Genomic DNA, 14,707 nt, shown 5'->3' with positions numbered 1-14,707 from the left:
ACGTATATGCCTTGCACACTCAGTAGATTTGCTTTCTCTTGGATGTTCTTTACCACAAATCGATTTTACAATCTTGCTGGTAAATTAGAGGTGTAGTTTTACGGACTTTTAGCCCCTGGCTGGCTTTCACATCTGATCCTTCAGTACTCAATCCACTGAGAAGGGAAGCTTACAGGCATGAGCCCCTGGCACCCAGCTTGCGTGCCCCTCATAGCTGAGTGGGAATGCCAGCCATTCAGTGACACAGGAAACTGCGTACCACAGCTCAGCAACTCTAGGTTACCCTGCACATTTGACTCAATGGAGGCAGGATGCTGAAAACTGTGGACCTGTTTACCACAAATGCCCCTTCTGTAGATACACTCCAGGGGCATATGAACTGGCATATACTCTTGAGTTCTCCACTGCAAACACCTTCCTACTTTTTCAATGCCCAGGTCTTAATGTCTCTAAACCAGACCTCATCACCTGTCTGGAGCAAGGAAAAGAGACCTGGAGACAAAGGAGAAAGCAACCATCAGAAAAACTATAGGTAAGTGGAAATGAACTGAACATCATCCCCAGAACACATGTCCAAAGAGAAGTTAGACAGGAAGCAGAAAATGGAATTGCATTAATTTCCTAAACTGGAAATGTCTGTTGTTGGTTTTTCCTTGGCCAGGCCTGGGAAGTGACCTCAGAGCCAGTGTCCAATCCTTGAGCTTCTTTTGCTCAAGGCTAGTTCTCTAGGTCCTGAGCCACAGCTCCCCTTCTCCTTTTTCAGTAAGTTAATGGACACAAAGAACCTTGTAGACTTTCATCCTCAGGCTGACTTTCAACCCCAATCCTCAGACCTCAGCCTCCCAACTGGCTAGAATGACAGGCATGGGCTATAAGTTTCTTTTTCTTGCTTTCTCAGATGAGCAGTCTGCAGAGACACAGTACCCAGGGAAGGCATGTAGGAGAACCTTCAGGAAATTCTCTGCCCTCACTCTGCACCAGAATATCCCCTGTGACAAGCATCCCTATGAATGTAAAGAGTGTTGGAAAACATTTTGCCAGAACTCTGTGTTCTGGAAACATCAGCAAATCTACACTGGAAAGAAACTTTTCGAGTATCTGGAGTGTAGTGAGTGTTTTAAGTATCTCTCCAGTAATAGGAGACATTTCCGGTGTCACCTGAGAGAGAATCGCTACTGGTGCCAGGTGTGTGGCAAATCCTTTAGATGGAATTCAGTTCTTCAGACACACAAGAGAATCCATGCTGCAGAGAAACCCTACCAGTGCACAGATTGTGGCAAGTCAGTTAGACATGTCTCCAGGCTGAAGGAACATGAGAGAACATACACGGGGGAGAGGCCATACCCATGTCTTGTATGTGGCAAAACCTTTTGACAATGTTCACATCTTAAAAAACACCAACTGCTCCACACAAGAGAAAAACCCCACAGATGCAATGTATGTGACAGATCCTTCACGCGGCGTGGGGATCTGATTAGACACCAGCGGATCCACACTGGAGAGAGACCTTACCAGTGTCCTCACTGTGACAAAGCCTATAAACTTATCTCAACATCTAGGCAACACCAGAGAATCCACACCGGGGAGAGACCTTATGAGTGCAAAGGGTGCAGCAAGACCTTCCAGTCTGTCTCCACCCTGAAAGCACATAGGAGGACACACGGGAGAGAAACCCTATATGTGCGAACAGTGCCACAAGTCCTTCACATCCAGCTCCACCCTTAGGATACACCAGAAAATCCACGCCAGGAGAAAGATCATGAGTGTAAACACTGTGGTAAGACCTTCTGGTATATCTCCAACCTCAAAGAACATGGGAGGCCACACACAGGAGTGAAACCCTGCACATGTGAACAGTGTCACAAATCTTTTCAGAAACAGCTCCACCCTCAGAGTTAACCAGAGTGGCCACACTGGGAACAGACCCTACAAATGCCATTAATGTGGCAAATCATTTATACAGAGCTTACACTTGAGGAGACACGAGAAAATCCACAATCCAGTGGAACCCTAACATTCAGAAAATGAGGGATAGTCTTTCCACACTACTCAAGCTGGAAGAAACACAGAGGAAGCCACAGTGAATGAAAACCTACAAACACTGAGAATTCAGAAAAGCCACCGACCACCCCCCTGGCATTAAAGTCCAGCACACACACTGTGAAGGAGACAAGACAGATAGGAAGGAGATTGATAACATCACCTGACCACTCTCCAGTTGGCTAAAATACAAGAATCCATACACATAGCTCAAGTGTGGACAGCAATGTAAATTGACAGTCACAAATGCCAACAAACCAAGAGAAGAGGGGAACTCAGATTTGGGGGGTATTTCTTCAGTGGTAGAATGTTAGCATACAAAATTTGAGCCTTTAGTTCAAAAGTAACCCAACAAAAACAATGGACTTGGCCAGGCCCTAGACTTGGTGGTTCCCGTTTGCAATCTGAGCTGCCCAGGAAGCTCTGATCTGAGGATGGCGGTGTAAAGACAGGTGGGCAGGAAGGCCCATGAGACTCTTATCTCCAATTAATCATGAATAAAAGAAACCAGAAGGATGAGAATGGATAAAGTGGTGGAACTCCATCATTGAGCAAAAGAAGTTCTAATATAGTCCACAGGACCCGAGATGAAGTGAAGGAAATGGTCAATGTTTAACTAAAGAGGAAAACTAGCCTGACCACGGATTGATTAATGCCTATTTCAAGTAGTAATAGTTAGAATATTCAAAAATATTTGTTGTGGATAATAAACATTTTCAGTCACCAGTAAAAAGTGAAAACAATTCTATTACTAGGACTAAGTGTGTCTCAAATCTGCAGTTGCTCAGGTAAATCTCAGGGCACTGAGTTTTAAGGTCAAGGGATAAAAAGGCATAATTAACTAGTTTCATCAGGTGTAATTTTTGAATATATAATCTGTGTTTTAATGAGGTATCGCATAACAGATATACAGATACTTAATTGTTGTGATTCATTTTATTCCTTAATTCCCTTTACTAGGGAGTGGCTTTTAAAGTTGGATGTCTGAATGTCAATAAATGCAACCTGAACCTAGCAGGGAACTGTGGTTTTTCTCTATTTTCACATGGCTAGGGAACAAAGAGGCAGCCAGGGTCTACCCTGATATAACATCTCCCCAAGATTCTGGGGTCCTGTATAATGAAGCCTTTAAATCTCTTGGTCCAGGGCTGAAAGATGTGTGACTGAGAAGATCCACACGCATCCTCAAAGGGCATCTTGTCTTCCCCTACACTGGCTGTAGCAGGGGTTCCTGTGCACTGACATGCCTCAGTGTTCATTGGCCCACTGATATTGCATGTTCACACGGGACCATGGGACCAGCTAACTCGAGTGGATGGTCAGGCTGAGACAGAAGGAGCAGCACAGAGTCCCTGAGTTCAAGCCCCAAGATCACCACACACAAAAAAATTGTTAAATCTTTCTGGGCAACCAAGCTCCCAACATTTGTGGGCCAGAGAAAGAACTCTTCAGAGGGGACCAGAGGCTCATGGGGACCACAGAGTCCCATAAGCCAATGTCGTGCTGCATGCTGGAAGTCTGAGGGAAGCTCCTGGTTCCAGGAATCTCTGCTCATTGGAGTCTATTTCCCAGAGGCCTCTGGGGTGAACCTCACCAGTCCACAAGCATTGCATGCTGGAAGAAGATGAGTTCCAGAAGGCAGCTGCCATGCTTGGTGGTATTGGCTCGGGGCTGGGGGTGGGTGAGGGCGGTGGTGTGGGCAGGTCTGGGCTGGTAGCCTGGGGTGCATGGGGCTGGGCAGGTGGACAATTGGGGCCCTGGACCCTGAGGTTCCTGATTGTTCCAGCAGGATCAGCACGGGAGGCTCTGCGAGGGGTGCTGGGACCCTACCTGGGAAGCCCAGGCAACACTGTGAAGGGCAGAGACAGAGTCATGAGAGAACTGGGAGGACAGCAGGGGAGGTCATTTAAGGGAGGAAGTGTGAGCAGGGGAGGGCAGCCACACCTTTCAGAGCTAGAGTTGAACAAACAGGGTGAAGGTGGAAATCTCTCCATGGGTGGGGCCCCACCATCAGCCAGCACAGGTAGCCCTGACTCACACTCCAGGGGCTGTTATAAAGTTATCTGAAAACACGTGAGAAAAATTAGGAGACTTGAAAGGAACTTCACGGTATCCAAGAAACTTACTTTCTCAATGAAAAGTCACCTCTGCCTTCTTCTTTTTTTTTTGCCACTGGTGGGACTTGAACTCAGGGCCTGTGCAGTGCCCCTGGGCTTCTTTTGCTAATGGATAGCACTCTACCACTTTTAGCATAGATGGACAAAAAGAATAAAACTGGTTTTGCATCATTGTACTTAGACCAAGTGCTGCATATTTGAATCTTTTCGAGTTGTTCTTAGCCCCATGTGCTTGTACCCAAACATAATCAGTTTGGGTTTATATCCTGGTTTTTTTGTTTTTTTCCTTTGGCTTGGAGTCTGGTGATTGGAGTCACCATTGCCTCCAGGCTGTTCACCATGACTTCACCCACAGGCTGCAAGGATCAGTTTAACACATGACTTAAAGTAAGTTAAAATAGTAGTCAAAAGCAAGTAATTTTGAAAACATGATGGCAGTTATTTTTACATATTTTACCGACAGACAGACAGTTGTGCACAAGCTTTGGAGCACGCTTAGAATTTTTTTTAATTGGCCATGTAAGTTTTCTGAAATTCCAGAGGCAAAATGACATTATTTTTCCCATATTTTGGAACCACGTGTTCAGTTAGAAAGCAAAAACTTTTCCAGCAAACAAAAATTTTCACAGATTATACGGCGAAGAAACAGAGAAGCCACATTTTGAGAAACCAGTTCAGCTCTAATGAGGAGCTGAAGTGGGATGCCATGAGCAGAGCCGGTCCAGGAGTTGGGTGACAGGACATGAACAGAACAGATACCTGGCATGGTGTAATGGGGGTGGAGCTGGCCAGAACCTTAGCAGGCTCACAACAAGACACCTTAACCTTGGAGCCTTTGAATGGCAAGGCCCCAGTTACACAGTTGGGGGGTGGGCAGGGTTACTGGGCACTTAGAGTTTCCACATCTCTGTCCCACCTCAAGGAATTTGGCCCGCCTTTTACCTGGGGGATGGATGGGACTCCACCTCCAAGAGTTTTTGGAACCTTGATGGAACCAACTTGGCGCTTTCTAAATTCAATTTTATTGTCCGCCACATGGTCAATGCTAGAGAAAACTTAGGATTTAGCCAACAATAAGAAGAATTTAACTGAATCTCTAAGCTTAACAAACATCAATAACAACAACAGAAAAACCTCCTTTGTGTCTTTCAAGTATTGGTACCTTTGGAAGCTTGTACCAGCGCCACCTATATCACAGGCAGGCAGATAGGCAGAATTTAGAGAGAGAGTTCCAACCTCCTGAGCACTCACAGAAGTTATATAAGTCCTATAAAATATCAGATAAAGGGGCCACATGGAGTTCAAATTTCAGGTCAAATTTGATTGCATGAGGCTAAGGATTGGGCTCAAACTTGAGCAGCTTTCCTGAAGCATTTTAGACTGTCCCTCACCTGATGAGTGATCAGCAGAGCTGAACTAGAGGTAACCCACCATGTCCCAGTGGGGCTCTGTTCAGTTGACTTCAAAATGGAGTCGACTGTGAGAAAAGAAACAGCAATGGATTCATCACCCACAAATGCTGATTCTCTTGACCTATCTAGCTCTGTGAGTAATGGTCCCTGGGAGTGGGGCTCGAAACTTGGGGCCAAGATTTATTCTTTTCTTTTTCTTTTTGTGACTCTGAAGCCTCGGCCCTGTGACCCTAGGGAAAATCGGGTCCGAGCCGCCGGTTAAATGATCACTCACCCTGGTTGTAAATTCAAATCTGTCCGTGTTGTGGTGGATGGAAGTAGAGAACTCAGTCAGAAGTTACCTCAGTGGTCCTCTGGGTTGACTAAGAATAGCAGAATAGGTCCCGGGTGCAGCATGGACCCCCCAGAAATGAGGGAGTAAATCCACCCAGGAACCTAGCCTGGGTTTCAGCACTAATTAAAGGATATGTCCCGACATCCCAGGGAACTATGCAGAGATACTCACAGAAGGAGAAGAAGGTTTATTAGTGGGGCCATAGCTCCCATGAGAGACGGAGCTACATGGCATCTGTACCTTATCCAGGTGGCAGAGTCTCTCTGTGGCTAAAGGCGAAGTAAGTAGGTCTTAATAGTGAGTAGCAGTGGCTCATTAAGTATGGGTGGATCTGGGGAGTTATGGGAAGAGCTGAGGACCTGAGGCAGGGGAAATGCTAACATTAACATTGTTAATAGTTGGCTCTGGCTGAGAGGGACTGATTTCAACTCCCTATGGGAAAGTAAAACAGTTTTATTCAAGCTCAATTATTTAGACAAGGCCGTGGGTGCGTTTTTTAATAGTGATTCAAAGTATCCTAGCGCCACTGACTTATGGCTATCTATATTATTTAGATTGTATTGATATTTTGTCTAGGCCTTAGAGATCCTCATATCTGGCCTCCTCAGTAACTAGGATGACAAGTGTGAGCCACTGACACCAGCTGCTACTTTATGTATAACATCTTTCTCCTCAAAGTAGACAGGGTTTCAAGAATAATTTCCTTGACGCCATAGGGATCTATCTAATGCAGAAAGTAAAAGAAGAGAATCGATATAAATTTAGTTAAAAGAGTTAAAATTAGTTAGAAGAGTTTAACCAGTTTATGTTACAAAATGACACAACTAGCACTTACTTAAGTGTATTCCATGGTGGAATACGAGACAGTGAAAAAAGGATTATGTCAAAATCTAACATTTCAATTTTCATATCATTTCCTGGGCTATAACAAAGTGGCAGCAAATACACAAACACACACACACATACACACACACACAGATATAATGGAGCCCATAAGGGTAGGGTTGTGATGCTTTCATCCCTGCATATTGTTGGTAAAAACAACCAAGCACATGAACTTAACTCTCACCTCAAGGACTTCTAACTTGAATTTGAAATATCATCATAGAAAATTTAAAATCCGCGCCCCCAAAAAATAATCACAAGAGGGCTGGGGATATAGCCTAGTGGCAAGAGTGCCTGCCTCGGATACACGAGGCCCTAGGTTCGATTCCCCAGCACCACATATACAGAAAACGGCCAGAAGCGGCGCTGTGGCTCAAGTGGCAGAGTGCTAGCCTTGAGCGGGAAGAAGCCAGGGACAGTGCTCAGGCCCTGAGTCCAAGGCCCACGACTGGCCAAAAAAAAAATAATAATAATCACAAGAAATACTCCAAATTGGCAATCATCTGCTGAATAAACTCATATTACTAGTTTAGTAAATCACTTGACACTAGTGGGTCACTGCTTTATTCCTGCCTCCTAAGAAAGCTGAGATTTGATGTCTACAGTTCAATGTGACCCTGGACTGAGAGCATTCTCTGAAAGACTTTTCTGCCATTGACTAGCAAGTAAGCTAGAAGTGGAGCTGTGGCTGATGAGCAAAGAAGATGACTAGGAGCAGAAGACCTTGAGCTTGGCCCAATACTGACACATACAAACAGCAGTTCTTTCAACAAGTTCACTGAAAGTAAAAGAAAAAGTGACACTGTCCAAAGAGAAATGTACTCACTACTTGGTTTCTAAAATGGCCACCTCTTGGGACAACAGCTTCATAATAAGATTAAGTATATATTACTAAACAATAATATAAAGGCACTTGTTCTTTGTATTCTTTCTCTCCATATCAGGAAACTATCAGCATCTTCAGTGGCCCATGCACAGCAAGTTAAAATTCTTCCATTTCCAGCACTGAAATCCAGGTCCCCTGGTTGTGCAGAGAGGGGCAGAGCTCTCCTCACTTCCTCCTGGTGTGTGTGGCCAGGGAGAGGGGATGGCCACGCCCAACAAATCCAGCTGTTACCAGGCAAAGCGGGCCTAATAGCTTTTTGATTCCAGACTTTCAAACTTCCACACATTCTGACTTGGCACTCCCAGGAGTCTTTATTGAAAGGATAGGCCCCAGCCATACCAGGGGACCATGCAGCGATAATCACAGACAGGAGGAGAAGGTTCATGAGGAGGATTTTTAGTGGGGCCATGATTCCCACGGGAGAGGGAGTTACATGGCTACTGCACCTTATCCAGGTGACAGCTTCTCTTCCTGGGGGTAAAGGGGAAGTAGGTAGGTAGTCAGTAGGGGTGGCTCATTAGGTATGGGTGGATCTGGGGGCTGGTGGGAGGAGCTGAGGACCTGAGGCTAGGGAAATACTACCATGGATGAATGACAGCAGGAAAGAATTACAACCAGAACACCCAGAGAATGGAGAGCAATCTGCAACTCTGAAACATTCCAAGCTAGCTCAACCCTAGCTGCAGAAAATGTCCTCTCCCTTCTGATTCCTTATCCCTGCCCCAGGCTTCCCATGATGCCCTCCTGGCTGCTGGGACACCATGGTTTCTCCAGGTTCCTCATGTGCCTGGGTCGCTTACTGATTCTCTCCGGTGGAAATAGATGACACTAATCCCCCCATCCGCTGCCTGGTGGAGCATCAGTGCCCTGGTCCTGACTGCCTAAGGTCAGGAACCAGGTGTCTAGATGTGGGTGTGTGGCTTCCTAATCTCCCCTCAGTCTCCATTTCAGTCTCTGTCTTCAGTTCCAAGCTCCTCATTGCCAATGCATATGGGGACAAGGCAGGATGGAGGGACCTATGCCCCTCCCAGCAGCTCCCAGGTTCACCTGCCTGTGGGTGTGGAAGGGCAGGTGAGGAGGTTTTGCCAGTGTCTTAAAGGCAGACCCTATAGAGCAAGGAGTGGTTAGTGAGCTCATCTCTGACCAGAGCAGAAAATGAGAAGAGAAGAAGAGGAAGAAGTGATGGCTGCTTCCCTGGAAACTCCAGCCCAGGTCGAGGTCAGATCCTGCTTCCTCTTGGAATGTCACAGGGTTAAAATCTGGATGGGGGTTGGAGGCCTGGATCAGGTGGTAGAGCTCAGACCAAGGAGTGAAAGCATCAGACAGGAGTTCCAGTCCTGCTCCTAGACAAAAAAAAGTATAATAGAAGGACTGTAAAACGTTGACTTCTCTAGTTCTGTCTCCTTGACTGATGAGCATTTCCCATGGAATTTTTCTTCTGCTTTTCTTCTTTCCTCATCAAGCTGAATCCTTAGAGAATCTTCTCCCTACTGAGGAGCAAGTCCTCCCCATTCTGTCCTTCTCCCCTCACGTCTGTCTGGACAGAGTCTCTCCAGGAATTGCTCACTCACAGGACTGCAAATTGTTTCAGCAAGCAGTGTGCTCTGAACATGGAACCAGCATTGCTAAGTACTGTTTGGAATGGACCTAGGTCCTCTGACATCAGTGAAGATGGCAATGTGTGGTGGTACTTTCATCCTGCATGAAAATTTAGATTAGTGTCCTTGGAGAGCATTGTGTCATAACTCAGACTTGTATTCCGTGCTCCTCTGGAAGCTGAGATCTGAGGATTATGGTTCAAAGCCACAACAGGGAGGAAAATCTGTGGAAAAAAAATTTTTTTACTTGTGAGCTAGAATTCAGAGCCAGGGGCTGTCTCTTTGCTATTCTTCGCAAGCTTAGTCCTTAGAAACTTTGAGCCACAGCTGCAATGGTGGTTTTTGAGTGCGTAATTGAAGATGAGAAAAAACACTCTTATTAAAGTACCTAGGTCCTGAGTTCAAGCCCCAGAATTGGCATTCGCAAAAACGAAAGAGCAAAAAGCAAAAAAGAAAACAAACAAACAAACAGAAAAACAGCCTTAAGAAAGAAAATGGCAACTGGTGCTTAAAACAGCTGAGAAATAGAAGAGTAATAGAATACGTGTGATTTTCAGAGTCTAATGTGAAAATTGAGACAGATAGGAATTTGTACAATATAGCAGTCAGGTTTGGCTTGATTCCTGCCTAAAATTGCTTATTAATGAGTGGATTCAGTTGACTGAGTCCTTTCTATTTCTTCTGTCTCTACTGTCAGGACAATGACAATGTTGGCTGACAAATACTTCATTCAATGGGATAATGAGTCTGGTCCAAATGCCCTCATCATAGATAGTTATGGTTATTTTTCTCTTTGCCATCAATAACGAGCAGGCAGACGGCTTCTGGAGTATGTGCGTTAACCACCAATACTGAAGCACAGGTTCCTCCTCTTCCTCTATTGTGGGGGAGGAGGGCTCTCACCTGTGCTTGATGAAGATGTATTGCCCAGGTACATATCTGAACATGGGTCTCAGTTCTGTAAGTTTTCACTTCATTCTCTACATGGTTGCATCTTTATATTATCAGAAAACAAAATAAAGCCACAGAGTTAATACTTCTCTACATAGTTTTTAAATCCTAATGGGTAGCATAGAGCATATCATAAATCTGAAATAATAGCATTCATTTTCATTTTATCATTGTTCTTTTCTCTACAATGTAGTTTAATATAATTTAAGTTTTATTAAGTTGCTATACAAAGAATTTTCAGTTCTTTCCTGCTCAGGCTGGATTTTAACCAGGATCCTAAAGCCTTCTGAGTAGCTAACAGTTATGAGCTTGTTGAATATTCCTGCTTTCTTTACTTACTGACTCATCATTCAACAATGTGTTGTTCACTCTCACTGTGTTTGAATATTTTGTGTCCTTTCTTTAAACTCGAGTTTTAATCCATTCTGATTTTATAGACTACAGAGAATATTTCAGTATCTTATATGTACTTACCTTTACTTTATGTATGAGAATAAGATCTTCTTTTTTTTAGAAAGTTTTAGGAGCTGCAGACAGAAATGTTATGTGTGGTTGGTGAATAAAATATTCTGCAGAAAACATTGTGCAGGACCACCCAAGATTGTAGAAGATGCTATACAGTCCAGAAACTCTTTACAACATGTACCACTGGGGAAGTTGACCAAACTTGACTTTTTGCTCAGGAAAAAAATGTATGCTTTTCACCCGGAACACTGACATTATTGGAGACATGTTTTCTTTTAATCAATCTTGGACTTGAACTTAGGGCCTGGGCACTGTCCCCGTGTTCTTTCACTCAAGGTTAGCGCTGTACCAATTTAAGGATACTTCTACTTCTGGTTGACTTGTTATTTATTGGAATAGACTCTAATGCACTTTAGTGCCTGGACTTCTTTGAAGCCCATGCATCGATTTGAAAGTTCAAAGAAGCTAGGTAGGATAACAGGGGTAAGGATAACAGGGGAAGTGCCTAGCTACTAGAGACCTTTTAAAATGTACCATGTATATCCAAATTAAAGATCTTAAGAAGAAACAAAATCTAAAGTTGGATAATATTTAGTTCATTGTTGTACATTGGAAAGGTGAGGTATATTATATATACATGTGCATGTATAAATATATCTATATATGATATATATGTATACACATATCTGAATAGAAGATTCCATGTCAGAACAATATATTGCTCATCCTGTATGACATAAACGTAGCAATTAAAAAACACATACTTATGGTGGCATATTAATTTTGTCATATATAAAATTTCTACTTATTTATGAATGTTACTATATGTTTAGTATATTGTGCACAATGATTTTGAGAATATGATGCCGTATTTTCACATGACTAGGTTATACTGCAGGAAATTCCACTAAGCTTGAAAGTGTGTATTTAAAATCACTCACTTTGATAATCTGTAGTAGAAGGGTGACCTTACTTTGCTCAATTTCTTGACCAGGAATCAGAAATGGCCCACAGGCAAATGCTCACATTGTTATCTTTTGTCTTTTCCTTCTTGGGGACAGTTGACATTTGAGGACGTGGCTGTGGAGTTCACGCAGGACGAGTGGCAGTGTCTGACCCCAGCTCAGCGGGCTCTGTACAGGGAGGTCATGCTGGACAACTACAGGAACCTGCTCTCCGTGGGTGAGGATTTTGTGTCCCAATTTCTAGTTCATTTACAGAATTCCTTTGCAGAATATTTCATGTCAGGAGCAGCTTTCTTGGGTAATGGTGGCTTGTGTCTATAAGCCCAGCTACTCGGGAGACTGAGATCTGAGGATGGACCTTAAAAGCCAGTCTGAGAAGGACAGTCTATAAGACTCTTATCTGTATTGAGCCACTAAAAGCCTTCTGTGGAGCTGGGGCTCAAGTGATACAGTGCCAGCCTTGAGCACAAAAGCACAGGGACACTTACCAGGCCCTGAGTTCAAGCCCCAGGACCTTCCATACGTAAAAAAAAAAAACAAAAAACAAACAGAAGCAAAGTGGTGCCAGCTTTATCCAAGTGCATCTCAGATGACCTCATTTTCTGAAGCCAGGGAAAGGGTGCACACACACACACACACATACACATACACATACATTTTAACCAGACACGCATGGCTCATACTTGTAATCTTAGCTAACGAGGAGGCTGGGATCTTAAGACTGTACCTTAAAGTCTGCAATGTAGAAATGTTTCTGCATCTATTATTTGCCAATAACTCCATAAAACCTGGAAGTGGAGTTGTGTCACAAAGTGGTAGAGTGGCAGCTATGACTGAAGGAATTTCTGGACAGCACCCAGGCACTGCAATCAACCACACAAGCAATAAAAAACAAGACAGAAAAGAAAAGCACATTTTCATAACTTCAAATCCTGTGCATGGCACTTTGGGTTTTTGTTGGTTTTGTATTGTTTTGGGGGGAGGGTTAGTTTTTTTGTGCCAGTCCTGGGGCTTGCACTCAGAGCTCAAGCACATGCCCTGGCTTCATTTGGCTCAAGACTAGCACTCTTTCTCTTGAGCCACAGCGCCACTTCCGGCTTTTCCTATATAAGTGGTGCTGAGGAAACCAACCCAGTGCTTCATGTATGCGAGGCAATCACTTTACCACTAGGCCAAATCTCCAGTCCCTCCTTCCACTTTTGAGGGAAATGAATGTGTCATTTTATTTTGGAGTGTGTGTATGTATACATGTCTGTGTACATGTATATGGATATATATACTTGTGTACATATGTTTGTGCTTTATCAGAAATTCATTTTAGAGTTGTTGTTTTTTACTTAATTACAGAAGTCAATTTATACACTTTTCTCCCCCAATGTCTTTCACCTCTGATCCTTCAGCTCTCAATCCACTGAGAAGGGAAGCTTAGAGGCATGAGCCACTGGCACCCAGCTTGCGTGCCCACCAGAGCTGAGTGGAAATGCCAGCCATTCAGTGACATGGGACACTGCGCCCCACAGCTCTGCAGCTCCAGGTCACCCTGCACATTTGACTCTCTGGCAGGTGGATGCTGAAAACAGGGGTCCACAGTCAAATGGTTCCTGGGCACAACAAATGCCCCATCTGGAACTACACACCAGGCACATAGTAGGTAGCCATTTCCTCTTGTGTTCTCCAGCTCACATGCCTTCTTACTTTTTCAATACCCAGGGCTTAATGTCTCTAAACCAGACCTCATCACCTGTCTAGAGCAAGGAAAAGAGCGCTGGACATGGAGAAAAAAGGAACCATCAGGAAAAACTATAGGTAAGTGGAAATGAACTAAACAACAACTGCAAAATTCACATGGAATGGATAAGGAAGACAGGACACAGAGATGGGATTGCAACTTTCTACTAAACTGGAAATGTTAGTAGTGAGTTTTTTTCTTTGGCCAGGCCTGGGAATTGAACTCAGGGCCTGAGTGATGTCCTTGAGCCTCTTTTGTTCAAGTCCACTGTGCTAACTTTAGAGCCCGAGCTCCCTTTCTGGTTTTTAGTTGGGTTATTGGGCACAAAGAAGCTCACAGACTTTTGTCCTGAGGCCGATTTTCAACCACAATCCTCAAAGCTCAGCCTCCTGAAAGCTAGGATGATAGGCATGAGTTATCAGTGTCTTTTTCTTGCTTTCTCAGATGAGCAGTCTGCAGACACAAAGTCCCCATGGAAGGCATGTGGGAGAACCTTCAGGAAATTATCTGCCCTCGCTCTGCACCAGACAATCCACTGTGAAAAGCAACCCTATGAATGTAAAGAATGCCAGAAAACTTTTCGCTACTCCTCGGTGTGCAGAATCATCAACGAATTCACACAGGGGAGAAACCTTTCAAGTGTCAGCAGTGTGGCCAGTGCTTTAACCAGCTGTCGAATTGTAGAAAACATTTCCAAATTCACACAGGAGAGAGACCCTACCAAGGTATGTGGCAAATCCTTTGCATGGAATTCAGTTTTTCAGAAACACCACAGAATTCATGCAGAAGAGAAATGCTACCAGTGCAAAGATTGTGACATCATTTAGACATGTCTCCAGTCTGAAGGTACACGAGAGAACACACACTGGGGAGAGGCCATTCCCATGTCTTGTATGTAGCAAAGCTTTTCAATATGTTCACATCTAAAAAGGCACCAACTGATCCACACACAAGAAAAATATCACAATGCAATGCATGTGACAAATTGTACATGCGGCGTGGGAATCTGATCAGACACCAGCAAGTTCACATGGAGAGAAACCTTATGAGTGCAAACACTGTGGTAAGACCTTCTGTTCTAATCCAAATTGAAAGGACATGGCAGGACACACACAGGAGAGAAGCCCTACACATGTGAACAGTGCCACAAATCTTTCAAATCCAGCTCAAACCTCAGAGATCACCAGAGAATCCACACTGGGGAGAAAACTTATGAATGCAACACTGTGGTAAGACGTTCCGGAATAACTCCAACTTTAAACGTTATGGGAGGAAACACACTGAAGAGAAGTACTACACCTGTGAGCACTGCCACAAATCCTTCA

This window comes from Perognathus longimembris, unplaced genomic scaffold (genome assembly GCF_023159225.1).
Source record: "Perognathus longimembris pacificus isolate PPM17 unplaced genomic scaffold, ASM2315922v1 HiC_scaffold_5671, whole genome shotgun sequence".
NCBI classification, from domain to species: Eukaryota; Metazoa; Chordata; class Mammalia; order Rodentia; family Heteromyidae; genus Perognathus; species Perognathus longimembris.
Note: the sequence above shows the minus strand (reverse complement) of the source record.